The 18354-nt window shown below is 31.4% G+C and overlaps 1 pseudogene across 1 annotated transcript in view; it reads right to left on the reverse strand.

The window, feature by feature from the left end:
* Positions 1 to 229: 229 nt before the first annotated feature.
* The window catches only part of LOC143231714 (uncharacterized), a 29942-nt pseudogene continuing 11817 nt past the window's right edge, over positions 230 to 18354 (reverse strand). The window contains exons 4-11 of the transcript XR_013017125.1: positions 15834 to 16749; positions 13494 to 13760; positions 11100 to 11306; positions 7802 to 8042; positions 7444 to 7589; positions 5918 to 6037; positions 3542 to 3696; positions 230 to 1439 (exon numbers count right to left, since the gene is read on the reverse strand). The product of XR_013017125.1 is annotated as an uncharacterized LOC143231714 (transcript). The remainder of the gene's footprint in view (positions 1440 to 3541; positions 3697 to 5917; positions 6038 to 7443; positions 7590 to 7801; positions 8043 to 11099; positions 11307 to 13493; positions 13761 to 15833; positions 16750 to 18354) is intronic.

Here is an 18354-nt window from a genome sequence, read left to right on the forward strand (position 1 = left end):
AAGCAGGTATAGTTTTTATATCATGTGAGTCACCAGACATCAGTTATTTATTACAAAACCTTCAACCTTTTGCTATGTATAATAACTTTTAATTAAGTAGACTTGAATATTGTTGTGCATCTAGCATGAGTATTAATAAAGACATAACAATGGTATATTTTGTACATGGCTGTGTATTTATTATCAGTGATAATAGAATCATGTAATAATTATATCAAGAGACACAATATAAAGATAACTAAACTTTATTTCAGACACACGAATGATGTATTACAGATTTAAAGAACCACTGAACTTGTCATTATTCAGTAGGAGTACAATATTGACAATCTGTCCAATTATAATCTGGCAGGAAATGGTTCTAGTTAATAGTTTTCAAATTTGTATTAGAACAAATAACAACTAATGAGAGTTAGAAATTTAATTTTTTTTTTTTGCAAAAATTGCTATTAAGAAAACACAACCAATCTGTTTTAACTCTACCACCAAATCCTTCACAAAGAATTTGAATCTTATGAAACATTAACAATGCCACATTGCAAGAAAATAGTCCAAATGGACAAACTGAGATGTTTAGCATTGACATCACATGCTAACACTTTTCTCCGTAACTACAAACACCCCTCTCCACCAAAACAAATGCAAAATTCTGCATGAATTGAGCTTACAGTGCAAATAAAATATTACTATTAATTCCATGTGTTTAATGGCATGTTTTAAAATACATGACTAAAACTGTTTCAACCAAAACAATTTTATCAAGTGCTGAGAATTACAGCAACAAAAAATTTATACAACCAAAATACTTTTATGAAGGAAGTTTTCTGGTTAATGCATTCCAGACTTATTCACAGATATAAAGATATAGAGATAACTGTCAAACTTACAAGACAACACTCATTACTAGTCTTAGGTGTTAAAACCTCAAAAACGGTTGGCCAAAATTCACTAACTATGTAAATTTCGGGAGAATTAACCTGATCTACTGGATCATGTTAAAATTTTGGGAAGATTTTAACGTCACGTTTGATGAACATTAATTCTCTTTATATGTTCACAGAGAATTTTATTTCTTTTCTATGTGAAGGCTACTAATGAAAACCTACTGTCCAAGGAAACCAATCAAAATAACACTAAGTTCACAGTAATTTTCAATAAAAGTTCACAAGTTTCTTCTTCTCCAGAGAACCCAGTCTAAGATCACATGTTAATCCACATTGCATGTGGACTGATAAAAGTCCACTAGTACACCTAGCATTTTATGAAATTTGGTCCACATTCTCCTCTCTATATGTCTCTAATTCCATCATGTCATAAAGAAGTCAAAAGAGGAGTTGTACTTTTAGTATTAGCAGACCCATTCACAGACACACAGGCTGCAAACCTTTGGTTCCAGGAGCTGCAGGCATTGCTAGTATTGTTTCTTCGTCTTCATTATCCTACAAAACAACAGATGGACTTTTCAAAGCTAACATTTGATATTATAACATTTTTTTCAGTAAAGCTTAATATTAAAAAAAGACGTTTCTAATTAAAAACACTTTTCCATCAAAGGTTTCAAACTGTATTTTAAATCATATTCTGGATATGTAATGTTATTTGATACACTTAAAAAAACAAAACACTAACTTCTTGCTGCCCTATAAGTCTGTATCCAATTAGAAAAAAACTTTTAACCTTTTCATTATAGGTTGGGTGAAATTCACCCAACTTGTAACCATGAAGGTATTCATGAGAGTATTTATACATGATGTTTGATAATGTACACATACTTTTAAAAATATTTTGCAGGTAATTAGTAAACATCACAATGCTTTAATGAAAATCAGGTTTTTAAGTACCAAGATATTTTAATGTTGACTAGGTAACATGCAGAGTAATCTTCATTTTAAAATTAAAAATACTTTTATAGATGAGAACATTTTCAAATATCGCATGTGAAACCTCTATGACTTCCAGATAATTATCAACTGTTTTTTAAGAAAAAACCTTACTTTTTGTAATATTTTCATAATCAAATTGTAATCTCTGGATGTTTGATTTAATCATCATAAAAAAATTAGTATTTTTCTCTTTCTAGAATGATTAAAGATTATAACTTGAACATAAATATTTAATCTAAATAACTTAAATGTCATAACATTATACAGCTGTATATTAGTATTTTTATTATACTGATCTTTAAGCCACTGCTGGCTAAGATAGAAGTTACAATGATGTGGAGTGTATGCTCTCATGTTATCATATCTTAAAGTATAAATCTGACCTTTAGTTTTTACAGAGTGACCTGTCTTGGTTGTGTTTTAGTAGACTAGTATTTTGTAAAATACAATCACATTTCAGTTATAATACATCATTACTATTTACAAATAATATTTTCAACTCATTTTCCTTAAAGTGTAGAACAGTAAATAAAGAAGCAAAGCAAACAATTATCTCTTTTAGTTACAACCTTTGTATATGAATTAATTTTTACATATATACTTGAATAACCAAAAAATAATAAATTACTGTATAAATACCACAGAAATCCATTATAATTTATCTAGTTTTGTAATAAAGCTGTATATAGGTAAAAAAACAAAATTCAAACAGGTTAAAATACTTAACTTACCAGTACAAAGACTTGTCTTGGAAGAAACAAACAATGACATTATTGTTTAAAATGGCTGGAAAAAGCACTTGTTGGACATACTGAGCTTTTGATTGGTTATTCATGTCATATATAGAATTAAGTGTACGTAAGGAGATGAAAGGGTGACCATTGTGTTTGATTCAATACGTCAGTGATACCTTACCGTACAGAAAAGATACAAAGTTCTTATTTTATAGTGTATTTTGTTAAATAATCTGAGTTCCTACAAAACTAGACTTTACAAGGTGTAAGCAACAGCCTGCTATATTAGTCTTGGATCAGAAGAAAATCAAAGTTACACACTGTGTAAATTTTAAATGACTGAAGTGACAAATGTTTACTATCTAATAGACTATTACCTCAGATAAAATGTCTGAAAAGATTAACTACTAATTTTGTGCAGGCTAAAGCTTGGTGTTCAAGTGCTATTTATTACAAATATATACATGAAAGAATTCTTCAATATTTTTTTCTGTCTTTATATATAAACAAAATGAATTTCCAAAAATAGAATACCAGCAAGTCATAATGAAGTTTTTATAGAAACATACCACACCATATAAACATTGAATTATGTGATGGAAAAACATGCATTGGAACAAAATATCATTGAATTTACACTTAAGATATAATGTTTTTTTACTTAATTTGAAATGTAATGTTATAAAAATACTATGACAATTTATAAATTACAATGTAGTGAAACACACACCATATAAATTAGTTTCTATACACTACCAAGAATGTTGTTAATGTAATTTAATATATATTAAAAAAAATGTTCAAAGTTACAACCTCTAATTTAAACATATAAATTTTTTGAAAGAAAAATCTGAACATAGTTTTGTATTTTTTGAAAATATCATAAATTGGAAAGTTTAAAATTATAGTTTTATAATGTCTCACATCAAAACCAAAGCATTCTGCCATGTCTCTCTGTTTCTGTTCTTGTCTCTTTCTCATCATCTCTTCTTCTCGACGGGCAACTTCTTCAGGGTTGGTGGGAACAAGAGGAACCTTTGGCTCTGGTTGCTCCCTATCAGCTACCATCAAACATGTTTCTTTAATTGACACATGTCATACAAAAGAATCGTATCTAGTACTAAATAAACAAGGTACAGACAAATGTATAGTGAACAAATTACATCCATCTAGTACCTAGTTTTAATAGTGTTTCAGCCTTTATACCTAATTGTAAGTATTAAAATCTTTAGTTGAAAAATAATTTTTCTCTACACACACTTACTGTGTCATATTTTTAAATAGTAACAACACTTATTATACCAACCACACACACAAAATGTCTGGAAGAGAGAAAATAAATAGACGTTTTAAAAAAAGTAAGTGATGAAAGTAGACGTACCTAAAATTGTTGAGTTTAATTTGTTGCTAAACATAACCAGTTTCAATTCTGCAGGTTTTTACACAGCTCATAAACAATGGTACCTTTTTGTAGTTAACTAATGAATTTGTAAACATTATATTAAAACTAATTTCTTATTAAAATTTTACTTCATTACATATTCAAGAGTCAATTCAGTAAAACCTGTCTAAGGTGGAATCACACGGGACACAGTAAAATTTTCAGTTTAGACAGTGAATGTGCATTTCCTTCATTATATACAATTTTTGAGCAGAACGTTATACTTGCTTGACTCAAGGGAAGTAAGATGTTGGTGAATAAAGTTATTATACTGTTCATGTTATATTTATTAGAATAAAAACAAAAAATAGACATTCAGAATATACATAAATACACAAAATTTTAATCATATTTTTTGAAGAAAGTGTCCAATTTCAACTGTTTCGTATTTTTTAATGGTCTTTCTTACACAGTTAAAGGAAAATGCCAATTCTAAGGCCTCTTCATGAAGTTAAATTTTGCATGCAATTTGACAGCGTTAATATAACTTAACACTAGTGATGAAATTTCCATTTCCTCACTACCTTTTCCATTTTCTTCATCTTATGAATTTTTCACACTGTTACAAACTTGCAATTCTATTCTTGTCAACATTCAAAAAACTCTTTGTTCACAGAATCATCTGCATCATCCTTTCAATCAGTTTGGATTTCACTAGAATCGTCATAACAAATTCCACAATCTCCACCATTATCAAGAATAAATCCACAGTTTCTAAAGCACTTTATTACACATTCATCTTTTACACATTTGATTGAATGACTTCAAAATGCAATTACATCTAACACGTCAATTGTCATGGTGTATTCAGATGCTCTCTCACAGTCATCTATGTTTGTAATAAAATGCTGAAGCATCAGTTTTCTGTATTTCAATTTTATACACTGTATAATTCCATTATCTAGTGGCTGTAGAACTGATGTTGTACATGGAAGTAGAAAAACTAAACGAACATTTAAAAGTTGAACTTTTGGGTGACAAGTTACATTATCTGAGAAAAGTAGAATATTCCTATTTTCTTGTTCCATTCTTTTGTTTACTTTAACTGCAAAAATAATGATGGCAGAAATAAGAACAGAATATATTTAAGCAATACTTAGTGTAACAAAATGTCAGAGGATTTATTAATATTTAAAGAAATCATTAATTAAATAAGAAATTAATATTTAATCAAAACATTTTTTCCACCTTATTCAGGTTCTAATCCTACTTGTTGACAGATGAAGTAGGTGAAAGATAGTTTTCCGTCCAGCGCAAGCACGCAGGTTCCGCCATATAGAGGGCGTTTTGTAAGAGAAATCTTAAGATAATGTTACAGAGTTTTGATATTTCTGTGTCATATAGGTTTCTGCCCTGTGTAATTTCCAGCTTAGACAGATTTCACTGTATATATTATTTTAATTCATGTTAGCTGTTTCTGCTTTTTAATGTGTTTACTTCTGATTATTCTTGTTTAGACCCAACTGCTGTTTTTACTCATTCTAGTTTACTCCCTGGAACTTTTCATGATGACTGGCTAAGAGTTTATATTATAATTTTGTCATTCAAGATTCTAAAAAGATTAGTTAATGTGGATTTACTGTTGTATTTGAGAGCTTAAATTTAGAATTTATCAAATTCTTTTACACATTTTATAAATGTTTGGTAGTACCTCTTGCTCTAAGGAAAAGATAATTAACATGGAAACTAATTATAAGGTATGAAATGGCTAATTATTTATTTGAAACCAGATCATTCAAAATAAACTTTGTATACATTTTGAATTGTAGGTTGCACGTTCAAATATTTTATTATTAATACCATATAAAGTTTAGTGTGGTTAACACAGTTAAAACAAAATAATTACACTTCCAAGTTACCTTCTTCATATTGGATTCTCCCCCTTTTTGGTTCTGTCTGTTCTATATATTCATCTGCTTTTCTCCTTCTGGTAACAGCTACGTCTTGGTTTTTTTTGTTCTCCTGGCCATCTCCCCTTGCTATGAAAATTAACTACTATAAATCATGGTTATTACTTTTACTGTAACCATGATAATTATACAAAATTATTTGATTTTTTTTGCCAAAAATGTTGAATATTTTATCACATATCAAATTTGTTTAGTGGTATTTCTGTACATAGCTGTTAGATAACTATGACAAAAAAAAAGGCTTCTTATGAAATAACTGTGACTAACCCAACCTCACTACTCTTGGTATGTTTACTACAGCTTGTCTGCTATATAGGACAAATTCTCTAAGAACAAATGTCAACTAGGTCAGCTTGGGATGACATCACACTTATAAGCAACTTCTACCTGTATATTACCTCGATTTTCTTACATCACATTTGAAAAACATATTTTACAGTAGAAAACATGAGTTAAACTTCTAAATACTTGTGTTTAACTCAGCAAACAGCAAGACATTTTATTTATTGTGACACTTAATCTGTAGTCAAACAGTTAAAATATTGACCCTTCATCTCTAATTTTTCATCTCAGGTCTCAATGTTTCAGTTACTTAAAGAGTTGTAATGTCAACTAATTTAAAAAATAGTACTTTGTTTATTGGATGGTGAAGATTTAAACAAAACAATAAGGACTCTCCTTAGAAATATCTAAAAGGTCAATACAGTAAAAAACAAAGTATGGTATCTTTATCACAGCTTTCTCTTACATTACAAAAAATATTAGTCTGTTTCTAACTTTAAAGCAATGTATGGCACTCTTATTAATAATCACTTAGTTTTGGTTACTATTTGTTTTACCCTCTGCTGATCTTCTAACAGTGGATTCTACCAAACTCCTAACATTTCTCTTTTCAGAACCCTGAACTGTTTATTGTATATTGTACATCTAAAATGTTTGATGACATCCACACAAACAACACGTATAAAAAATTAACAAAGACTACACCATGAAATGATACTTCATAGATGGACAGAGTTATCAGTTTGTTGTACGGTAACTCTGAAACATTGAGATATCAAATAAAACAAATGATGTCCACACATTTTCACCAAAGACTACTACTACATTTTATAAAAATACAGCAGTGTTATCTTGTACCTAGTGACATCATAATATTTTTTACAATCAAACACACACCTGGATTTTCTCAGATGTACTAGCCCTGGCAAGCTCTACTTAGCCCGGTTTGATAGAACCAGACATTCACTGTTAATTATTGCATTTTCTCAACATAGAAAGCATAATTTGTAAGAAATTTTACATAAGGTTCATTATAAAGTTGTATAGTTTTATGTTCAGAAAAATCCTGTGTGTCACTTGGGGGTAGTTTTCTTGCTTTTTGACTTCACACACTACAAATTAAAGTATTAATTGGTTTGTATAAGCACAAACATAAAACATCACCAAAGTTTACAATAAAAACCATCTAGTACCTTGTACAGGTTCAGCAGCAGCAAATGGTGACTGGGTTGGCTGACTTTCTGTAGGGAGTGGGTATTTTCTAGGGCCTACCGACGACGAGGTGTAGGTGTAGGAGGGGGTAAGGTCATGATGGAATGAGACTGTTCGTCAATGAGTTCTGAATAAAAAATTACGTTTCTTTCAAAGTAGATCGACCTATTATTATCTGCTACAAAGCTTATCTTTACTGATCAAAGCACTAATAAATTTAAAGCTAAATCCCATGTAAGTACTGAGCTTTATAAAAGTACTGGTATATTTGTTAATTTTACATTCACTGGCTCAGTAGTTCAGATTACTGAAACATCAGTCTCATAAGAAGCAGATTACCTGTAACTGTTGTAGACTCTCTGGGAACTTGAGTGATAGGTGCACTGTTGTTGTTCACAAGCTCACTCCCTTGGACTTCTTGGCTTTGAACATGTTGGAGAATGGTAACATTCTCCTGAGAATTTCTTTGGTTGTTTGGTATTGAAAGTGAACTATGCTGAAGCTCAGTAAGCGTTTGTTCAGAGTTATCGGAAGTTCCATCAACGCCACCAGGCAGTTGAATCACTTCAAACACCACCACCTAGAAAACATGGAATTTCTCTGATACTGTCTAAAACCAAATTTTTGATGCAACTTTGACAATACATCAATTTCTTATAAAGACTTTTTTTATTTGTATATTTCCCACACACTGATCTCATGTAAACTACTAATGCATAGCACTAGATTACTCTGAAAATCTTCCATCTCTTTTTGACCACGTGTATTTGAATACCAAGAAAAACAAGTTTACTTACCAAAATTAAATTTTGTTCTGCAATACATATCTTTGAAAATAAAATCCAGCACAAGGTATTAGTTCTTTCCATACCATGAGCAAGCATGGGTTACTGAACAAGTAAAGAACGAACAGTCAGTTATTGAAATAAAGATAAAAACTATAACATAAACTGAACTTCTTGAAAACTTACACACAACAGAAGGACTTTTATTTTTGTCCATTCAGTTCCAGGGAAGCAATGAGAAGAAACTTTTATACGTGTGGTGAAGACAAATCTCGTGGATTACTCTTCACAATGAATAATGTGACAAATCACTGCTTGTATCATAAGACTGTTTATGATTACAGCATAATACAGTACTCTTAAGAGCAACAAATCACTGCTTGTGTCATAAGACTGTTTATGATTACAGCATAATACAGTTCTCTTAAAAGCGACAAATCAAATGCACAAAAATAATTTGACTCGACCCCTGTTTTAAGAACACAATGTGGCATTTATCTTAGGTAATCTACAGATTAAACTTTGAACATGTGTAAATATTTATTGCAGTATATAGTTCAGAGCCAATCCAATAAACATCGTATGTGTTTAAATATTGGTCATCTTTCAGGGATATTTGGAATTTAGGAGTCTATCATACAGGTATACAAAGACAACCACCTACTTTACTGAATGTTTGTTGCTGCAAGATTTCTTTTGCTTTCAAATTGTACGATAAAGTAAGAGGCTGAAATGTTTTTCCCTTAATGATATGGTGCCCATTAATTGAGGTTCTATGGTAGTTCTGTGTAAAATGTCTGTATATGAAGGAATAATATACACTGAAAAACAAAACTACTGAACAGACAAATCAGCAGTCATTAAGTTCTTAGCTATATAACTATAAAAAGTACTTTCAAGGCATATAATGAAATCAAAACCATGTTTTTTTTCTTAGGTTTTATGGTTGTTATGAATAGATAAAGTGGAATTTATTGTTTTGGTGCAACAATATCAATATTATTAGGTTTTAACCTGAACACTAACATGAATCAAATGAGAGTGCTTGTAGTTCTACACATTAAATTAAAATGTTCTAACTACATCAATAACATGTAAATTTCATCTCATAAGAAAACTGCAGTTTTACTCCTGTTATTGTTGATGGTTTAGGAAATGTTATTAGAAGTAATACATGTAAACTTCACAGTAATGACAGTAACAAAAATATGGATTGATCACATTACTGTTGACAGTTTAGGAAATGTTATTAGAAGTAATACATGTAAACTTCACAGTAATGACAGTAACAAAAATATGGATTGATCACATTACTGTTGACAGTTTAGGAAATGTTATTAGAAGTAATACATGTAAACTTCACAGTAATGACAGTAACAAAAATATGGATTGATCACATTACTGTTGACAGTTTAGGAAATGTTATTAGAAGTAATACATGTAAACTTCACAGTAATGACAGTAACAAAAATATGGATTGATCACATTACTGTTGACAGTTTAGGAAATGTTATTAGAAGCAATACATGTAAACTTCACAGTAATGACAGTTACAAAAATATGGATTGATCACATTACTGTTGACAGTTTAGGAAATGTTATAAAAAGTAATACATGTAAACTTCACAGTAATGACAGTAACAAAAATATGGATTGATCACATTACTGTTGACAGTTTAGGAAATGTTATAAGAAGTAATACATGTAAACTTCACAGTAATGACAGTAACAAAAATATGGATTGATCACATTACTGTTGACAGTTTAGGAAATCTTATTAGGTAGAAGGAACTAGTCCAAACTTTACATTGACGAAAGTATGGATTAATCGTGTTATTACTGATAGTATGGGAAACCTTATGAGGAGGAATACATGCACACTTTATACTGATGACAGTTACACAAATATAGATTAAAAAAGGGCACAGCCAGCAGTCCCCAAACTGTAATTGGTCCATGAGCTCCCTTAAGATGATCTGTGGAAATGTTTCATAATTATAGAAAGATGTTGCAGATTCCACAACAAACCTGACAATGTAAGGATTCAGGTACACAAGCAGGAAGAAAATGTATCAATCAAATGGAAAAGTCTACAACTACATGGGATATTAAAGTTTCAAATGAGAAGTGACAAAATTCATGACTGGAGTTCTGGATCTAAACCAATTAATTTTCTGATACCATTTCTTACTGTGCAAGACATGATTTTAATCACTTATGGACCTGAAGATCAAATAGAGAACCAGGATGAATGTGAGGTTAAAACTGATGGGTATCACATCTAACATTACAGAAGGTTCCTCACAAAAACAAGTGTAACTCTTCACACTGAAATGTGGAAATGCAGTATGTGGTTAATTTTGTAGTGATTTTTATGCACTTACACTGTTTTGTTAAACAACACTGTTACTATGTGGTTCATTAAAGTTACTGAATAAATATGTAAATCAGGTGACTCATCTGTTTAACATGGTAGTAAATATTGTTTGATTAAACTAACCTGTAAATCAGGTGACTCATCTGTTTAACATGGTAGTAAATATTGTTTGATTAAACTAACCTGTAAATCAGGTGACTCATCTGTTTAACATTGTAGTAAATATTGTTTGATTAAACTAACCTGTAAATCAGTGACTGTAAACTCAGATTATATTAATTATTTTTTGTTCTGTATTTCAGTTTAGCAGCCTGAATATAGTAATCTTTACAATGTTTACTCTGGAATGCTGGGAAGGGTATTTTCCTACACGCTTTAAAACAGTAGATGTTCCATCCTGACTCTATCAGCAATATACTTATGAGCTCTACCTACAGCAAGGTTACACATCTAACCAATATTCAGATCAACATACCTGCTGTCCCTCCTGTTGTCCTTCTTGAATTGTCCCTTCAACATCAATTGGAACTGGCTTCATTAGTCTTTCCTCACTTTCTGAGTAACTTTCTTCTCCATCGTAATCCTCATTCAGCTCATTTTGTTGTCCAATTAACATAGCTTCTGCTTTCTCTGCTTCTGTTGCATCTGGGTCGTGTATCGCTAAGTGTCGAATTAGATTGCCCTGCAGACAGTTAACAACAGTATTCATAATACTGATGTGTCAGACACACACACAGGATACCAATACCCTCTTCTCAAAGTAATAATGAATGTATACCAAACATAATGTTATGTTTTACCAACATGAGAACCATGTGACACAAGTATAATGACAAATTAAACATGAACTACTACTCCTGTCTTTTACTATATTACTTTGTACTGTTTCTTAAACTACACATGAGAAACAAAATGAGGTTTTGCACATCAAGTATATTCACCACAGAGGTCTGTTCAAGTACTATGGCATTACACATGAAGCTTCCTAAAAAAACAAAGTATTTTCCTGAGGAAACATTTCATCTAGGATGTACATATATAGTAATTCATTTGTTAGATTGAATCTAAACACATGCATTTTATAAAAACTTCTGATTATTAAAAGAAGAGTGTAGTATGAAACACTGTAGTTGCTATACACTCAGTGGCCAGTTTATTAGGTACACCTGCTCTTTAATATAAAGAGCAAAATAGCAAATCATGTGGGTGGAACTCAAGATATAAAGCATGCAGACACGGTCAAGAGGTTCAGTTGTTGTTTGACCAAACATTAGAATGCGGAAGACGTGTGATTTAAGTGACTCTGACCATGGAATGATTGTTGGTGCCAGATGTGTTGGTTCCAGCATCTCAGAAAGTGTTGACCTACTGAGATTTTCACACACTACAGTCTCTAGAGTTTACAGAGAATGGTGAGAAAAACAAAAAAACATTCAGTGAGCAGCAGTTCTTTGGGCAAAAACACTTTGTTAATGAAAGAGGTCAGAGGAAAATAGCCAGGCTCATTCAAGCTGACAGGAAGGCTACAAAATATTCAAATAACTACTCTTTACAACAGCGATGTACAGAAAGGCATCTCTGAATGCACAGGATGTCAGACCTTGAAATGGATGGGCTACAGCAGCAAAAGACTACACCAGATTCCACTCCTGTCAGATAAGAAGAGGAAGATGAGGCTGTAAGGGGCATGGGATCATGAAAGCCTGGATGACTGAAGATTGGAAATACATCACCTGGTCTGATGAATCTCAATTTCTCCTGCAACATGCAGATGATGGAGTCAAAATTTGGCATAAATAGCATGAATCCATTTATTCATCCTGCTTTGTGTCAAAGGAACAGGCTGGTGGTGGTGGTATAATGGTGTAAGGAATATTTTTTCAGTGCACATTAGGCATCTTAATACCAATTGGGCCTCATTTGAATGCTACAGCATACCTAACCTCTTTATAACAACAATATACCTGTTTTCCAATGGCTACTTTCAGTAGGATAATGTGCAATGTCACAAAGGATGCATCATCTCAAGCTGGTTCCATGAACATTACAGTGACTTTAGTGACTTCAATGGCCTGCACAGTCTCCAGAATTCAAACCAACAGAGAACCTTTGGGATGAGATAGTATGGGAGATTTGTAGCACAAATGTGTGACCAACAAATTTGCATGAACTGTGTGATGCTATCAAATAAGCATGGACAAAAATCCCTAAAGAATGTTCCAGCACCTTGTTGGATCCATGCTGTAAAGAATTCAAGCTGTTCTGGAGGCAAAAAGAGTTCCTACCTGGTGCTAGATAGGTGTACTTAATAAAGTGACCACTGAGTATATCTTGTGCCAATGAAACCATCTGCCTAATATCAGGCCTCTTCCAGACAGCTTGGGTATAAAACACCTAGTCATAGTTGAGATGTTATATATCTGTTAGCACACATTCAAATGAAATACTAACCTACACATAAGACCAACAAGAGAGCAGGAAATAAAAAAAAAAGACACTGGTTGGATGAAACTCTTCTTAAATATTATTATTTTTTAATTTAGAATAATCTGAACTAAGTTATCAACACTTTTACTGGTATCAGTAAACTGAAAGAACTCTAAGCTATTATAATACCCTATAAATTAGTTACATTGAATAAAAAGTGGTTAAGATAGTGAATTTTGTTAGTGATATAAAGAAAAAAAAGGAGACAAACATTCTTCTTCAAAATTTTGTTTACAATACAGCGTTCATCTCTAAGTTCATTATTCATATCTTTACAGGTCAAAGACCACTATGGGGAGAATATTAGCCACGTTCATCTTATTTCAAACGAGTCTGAGAAAGTTTCCAGACTGTGGACAGTTATGAGTTTTACAAAACTTACTTTGTGTCTGAAGGCCTTTCCACATTCAGCACATTCATGCGTTTTCTCTCTAGGAACAGGAGGGATGTAGTTTGGGTCATGGTACAAATTCTTGTGTCTCTTTAACAACTGCTTCTGTCTGAAGGACTGGTCACACTCATCACAATGGAATGGCTTCTGGTCAGTATGGATTAACATATGGGATTCTAGGTGACGTTGTGAGATAGAGGCATAGGAGCACAGGTCACATTTAAAACACTTCTCTCCCTCGTGTGTCTTTACGTGAATCTGTGGGAAAAAATATAGGTTAATCCTCTGTATACAGGCTTGGCCACTTTCACCAACAAATGAACATCACGACCTTTTACAGAGTTAAATTCAAAATGTAAATAAACAACTTTATTACCAATGTATATTAATGAAAATGTAGTAAACTGAAAGTTTAATATTATGTAAACTCACTATGAAATATTTAAATAATTTTCCATCTTTACATCTCTGCATCACAGGACATTACTTCATTCCACATTTTTAGATTTTTATTTCTACATATATATAATCTTGTCTTCTATAAACCACACACTTCTACTACAGACATTCACAAGCTAAAATGTAAATTTCAAGTCTATAACCAAGAAGATTAGAGACTACAAAGCTATCCCTTTGTGATGAATAGTTTTCACCATACTCTTGAGAATGGAGTTATAAACCAATAATCCAAAATGAACTCAAATTTAGTTGTAAGAACAGTGTAACTGCGCAGTCATGTACAAAGGAAGAAAGGTAACTGAGGTTTATTTTGTATTCTTCCATTTTTTTATTTTAAATTGGTGATTTTACTAATGGTTAGTGTTAGGGTATAGAAAATAACAGATATTTACAGTTTTACTGATATTTGTTTAGGAGGTCCTAGATGTTATGCACCTGAACTTTAAAAACTTTAATAAGAAAAAGGTATCTTCATTCTTAATATGAAAATCACCTTACATACAGACTGTCTCAGTAAAGGCTATGTGTATTCACACAAAAATCTTTAGTTAAAAAATAACAAAAAAACACTTATTTAATTACAAATTCCAATTTTCTGTTTAAACCAGTTTTGTCACATTTACTGAAAGCTTGCCAAAGTTCATATAGATACAACTGATTAATTCAGAGTTTTATATGTGTAGTTTCATGGTTATATGGTGCCTGTAAGATTAGTCAAAATGACCAAGCTTGGACATAAAGTTAAATTATACACATCTGTAAGAACTGAATATAACTATAATATTGTTGTACATTAATAACAAATAATGTCACAGTGGGATAAAACAATACTGATTTGACTAAGATGGCACCCGAAAAATACAATATCACCCTGAACTTGCTCTTCTAAATAAATAGGTGAAAACAAATACATTAACTGTCATCATTTATACTGAATATTCTAGATGTTTCTATTCAAGTACTATCAATAAATCTACGGCTCGTGAATCATTACAACTTGCAACTAATAAAAATTAACAATATATATCCAAGATATTAAAAAAATCATTGTTTTTAATTATATATAACAACACTGCACTTTATAAATTAAGGACAATGAATGATGGTAAGACTTAAGGTTTAGTGAACTATTTGGTCAAGTCAAAAATGTGACCCCACAAAACTGAAAATATCTTCCATTGAAATACTAAAATAACTTACCATCCATGATACGAACTACATTCAGTATTCCTTCAAAAGGTATAATTAAGTTTAATTGTATATACAAAGCAAGCTTTTTTTTAGTCTTTAACTTGGTAAGTAATATTTATGTTACGATGAACCATGGAGAAAAAAATAAATACATTTGTCTAATAAATTCTTAAATTCAAAAAGTGTGTTACAAGTACACGTATTTATATACTGAAAACACTTATTCTTGTTAAAAGAAATTCAATAATATGTTTAAAAAGATGAAGAATGACACTGAATTAATTAAGAGAATTTGTGTACCTTGGGGGCATTTCTTGGTTTAATATGTCTAGTTGTAAATTGTAAAGCAAACTAGGTCCACTTTATGGAAAAAAATACTGCCCTAATCTTGCTTAAAAACAATACTGAATCTAAGGTAATGAAATCACGTCATAGTTAAGCAGTAGTTGTAGTTAATTTTAAGTTGTTAAAACATTATTAGTGACACTTTTTTTTAACTAATCAGTTTGTATTCACGTTAGTGAAATCTAACGATAATGCTTCTTGTCTAGAAATAACAGACATTAAAAAAAAAGAACAGTTTTGCAATCAGACATAAATAAAAAGGCTTTTAAATAAGAGGAAAATTTTGGGTTTAAAACAAAGGATGTATATTTACATACAAAAAAGACAACAACTTACTTTCAATGAATACCTATCTGGGAATGACTTGCCGCATCGCTTACACTTCAGAGGTTTATCACTAGTGTGTAGCTTTTGAACATGAATTCGCAAGTCTGTTTTTCGGCCGCACGTGGTGGGGCAAAACTCGCATTGGTACATAGGTTTGTTTCCCGAATGGATCATTCTATGAGCTTTCAAACTGTTTGACTGAGTAAATCGGGCATGACATACTTCGCATTCGTAAGGTTTTTCTCCCGTGTGTATTCTTAAATGACGTTTCAGTTTGTAGGTGTCTGGACTTGCATACGTGCAGTGAGGACACTGATATGGGGCCACCAGTGTGGCACCTCATGTGCCTTTTAAGTTTACTCAATTCTACACTAGCATAATCGCACTCCGTACAGCGGTGAGGTTTTTCATGAGTGTGACGATAACGAACGTGACGAACCAATTCTCCTGAAGTGGTAAAGCAAGCATCACATTCTTTACAGTGATGTGGTCTTGTACCAGTGTGGGTATTTACATGGTTTTGAAGAGAAGCTAATGTTTTAAAGCCACATTCACACACACTGCATTTGTGAGGCCTCTCCTCAGAGTGGGATTTCATGTGGCGAGACAAAAGGTATCGTTTTGGACTAGTGTAATTACAGTAATTACACATATGTGCCTGAGTGACTGTTTGGCTTTTCTTTGGTGAGATTCTGATTGTACGCATCTTACTTCCATCAGGAGAAGCCTCTTCCTTTACAACCTCTCCATACTTCTCTCCTGCTTCATTGAAATCATAGACGGACATATCCATGTTTAACCCTTTCTGATCGTCTTTGTTTTCATCTGGTTGTGATACTATTAGAACATAGCTGACTTCTCCAGGGTTTGTATCAGATGGTACAATAGTTACTGTCTGGTAAGAGTTACCAGTATTTAAAAGCACCTAAGGAAAAAAACAATGAGAAATATAATTTTGAATCAAACTGATAAGATTTCTTATGCAATGTACATATGACACTAAACAATAAATTTTATAATAAACATCCAACCAACAAAAACATGTAAAATTAAGACTTCAATCTTGTATAAGGTAACCTTGACTTATTTTTATGTGATCAGTGAAAGAAGTTTCAGTAACATAAGATGTTTAACCATGTTAAATCATTTTGATTCATATTGAAGTTTGTGTGAAGGTTAGTTCTGTTAACCCTTAAAACCATGAGATGGACTCTCAGGTTAATTAAAATATTAACTTCTCTTTACCAACACACCCAGTGTGTTTCTGGTTCAGAGAAAAGTCTGTAAATAATTTGAAGATTAAAGATGATCAACAAATGATTGCTATAAGTTACAATCATACACAACCCTAACCCCAAAGTAATTAATTAAATTAAGCCTTAAAATGTTTCATCTTCAGTTTTACTATTCACAGAATTAAGTTACCATGGGTTACACTGACCAGACTATAGAATAACACTGAAAAGGAACTCCATCATTAGCTATATGTAGAAAGGAGTGATTTTTTTATTGTTTTTTTACAGTTTTATAAGATAAATTTATTTTTATTGCAAACATTTGTTAATTATCACAAGACCCCATTGAAATGGTAAAACACTGTTAATGTCCAAAAGCTGTGAATACATACCAAGTGTGTAAAATGTAACCTTCCTTATCTTTATGTGATAACTGTCAGTGACAAAGAATAAACTAATAGTACTGTCATGTTTAGTGTGCAAAAAAGTGTTAACTGTTAAAACTAACACTGTTCACTGTCAGAGCCTGGTGTGAAACTCGATATATTTTATCACCTATGACCATCACTTAATCAAAATTGTGATTAAATTTATTAATATGAAGAAATAAGCAACTAGTGTTTTAATTATTCTACATATTCAGTAACCAAAGTTACAATTCATTTGATTAATGTCACAAAAATAATCCACTAACAGAAATTAATTTACAAATAGTTGTTTTAATTACTTCAACAACCCTGTAACTGAAACATTGCTATTATGATGTTTCATAATTATTTTTTAATTAATTCAAATTTGTTTAAGTTAATCTGTTACTAGTGACAACAAGAAATCAACTCAAAGTAAAAATTTATCTCAAGATGGCTAATATGGGTAATAAAACTTTTATTAAAATAAACTAGAGAACAAAGTTTTGATCTCCACTTTATTTTAATAAAACATTTAATATCCATACCAGCTGTCTTTAGATACTGCACTGATTCATGAAAATAATCAAAATTAGGGTTTCCAGTTATCCCAACCATATAAATATTGCTCTTATACTTGTTTTTGTTAAAAATAAAACTATAAAATTGAGTTATGCCCAATAAAAATATCAAAACTGTACATACAACACATCTTTTTATTTTAGATATACTATAAGAATAATTCATTATTTAAACGTAACTGATTAACAAATTATACTAATTTAACCAGTTCTACTCAATATAAATAAAAATTAAGTGTTGACACAAAGTTTTGTGTACATAATAAATGTTTCATGGCAAATACATTTTACTGAGAACAAAAACAAG

The sequence above is a fragment of the Tachypleus tridentatus genome, chromosome 11, assembly GCF_004210375.1.
Source record: "Tachypleus tridentatus isolate NWPU-2018 chromosome 11, ASM421037v1, whole genome shotgun sequence".
Lineage (NCBI taxonomy): Eukaryota > Metazoa > Arthropoda > Merostomata > Xiphosura > Limulidae > Tachypleus > Tachypleus tridentatus.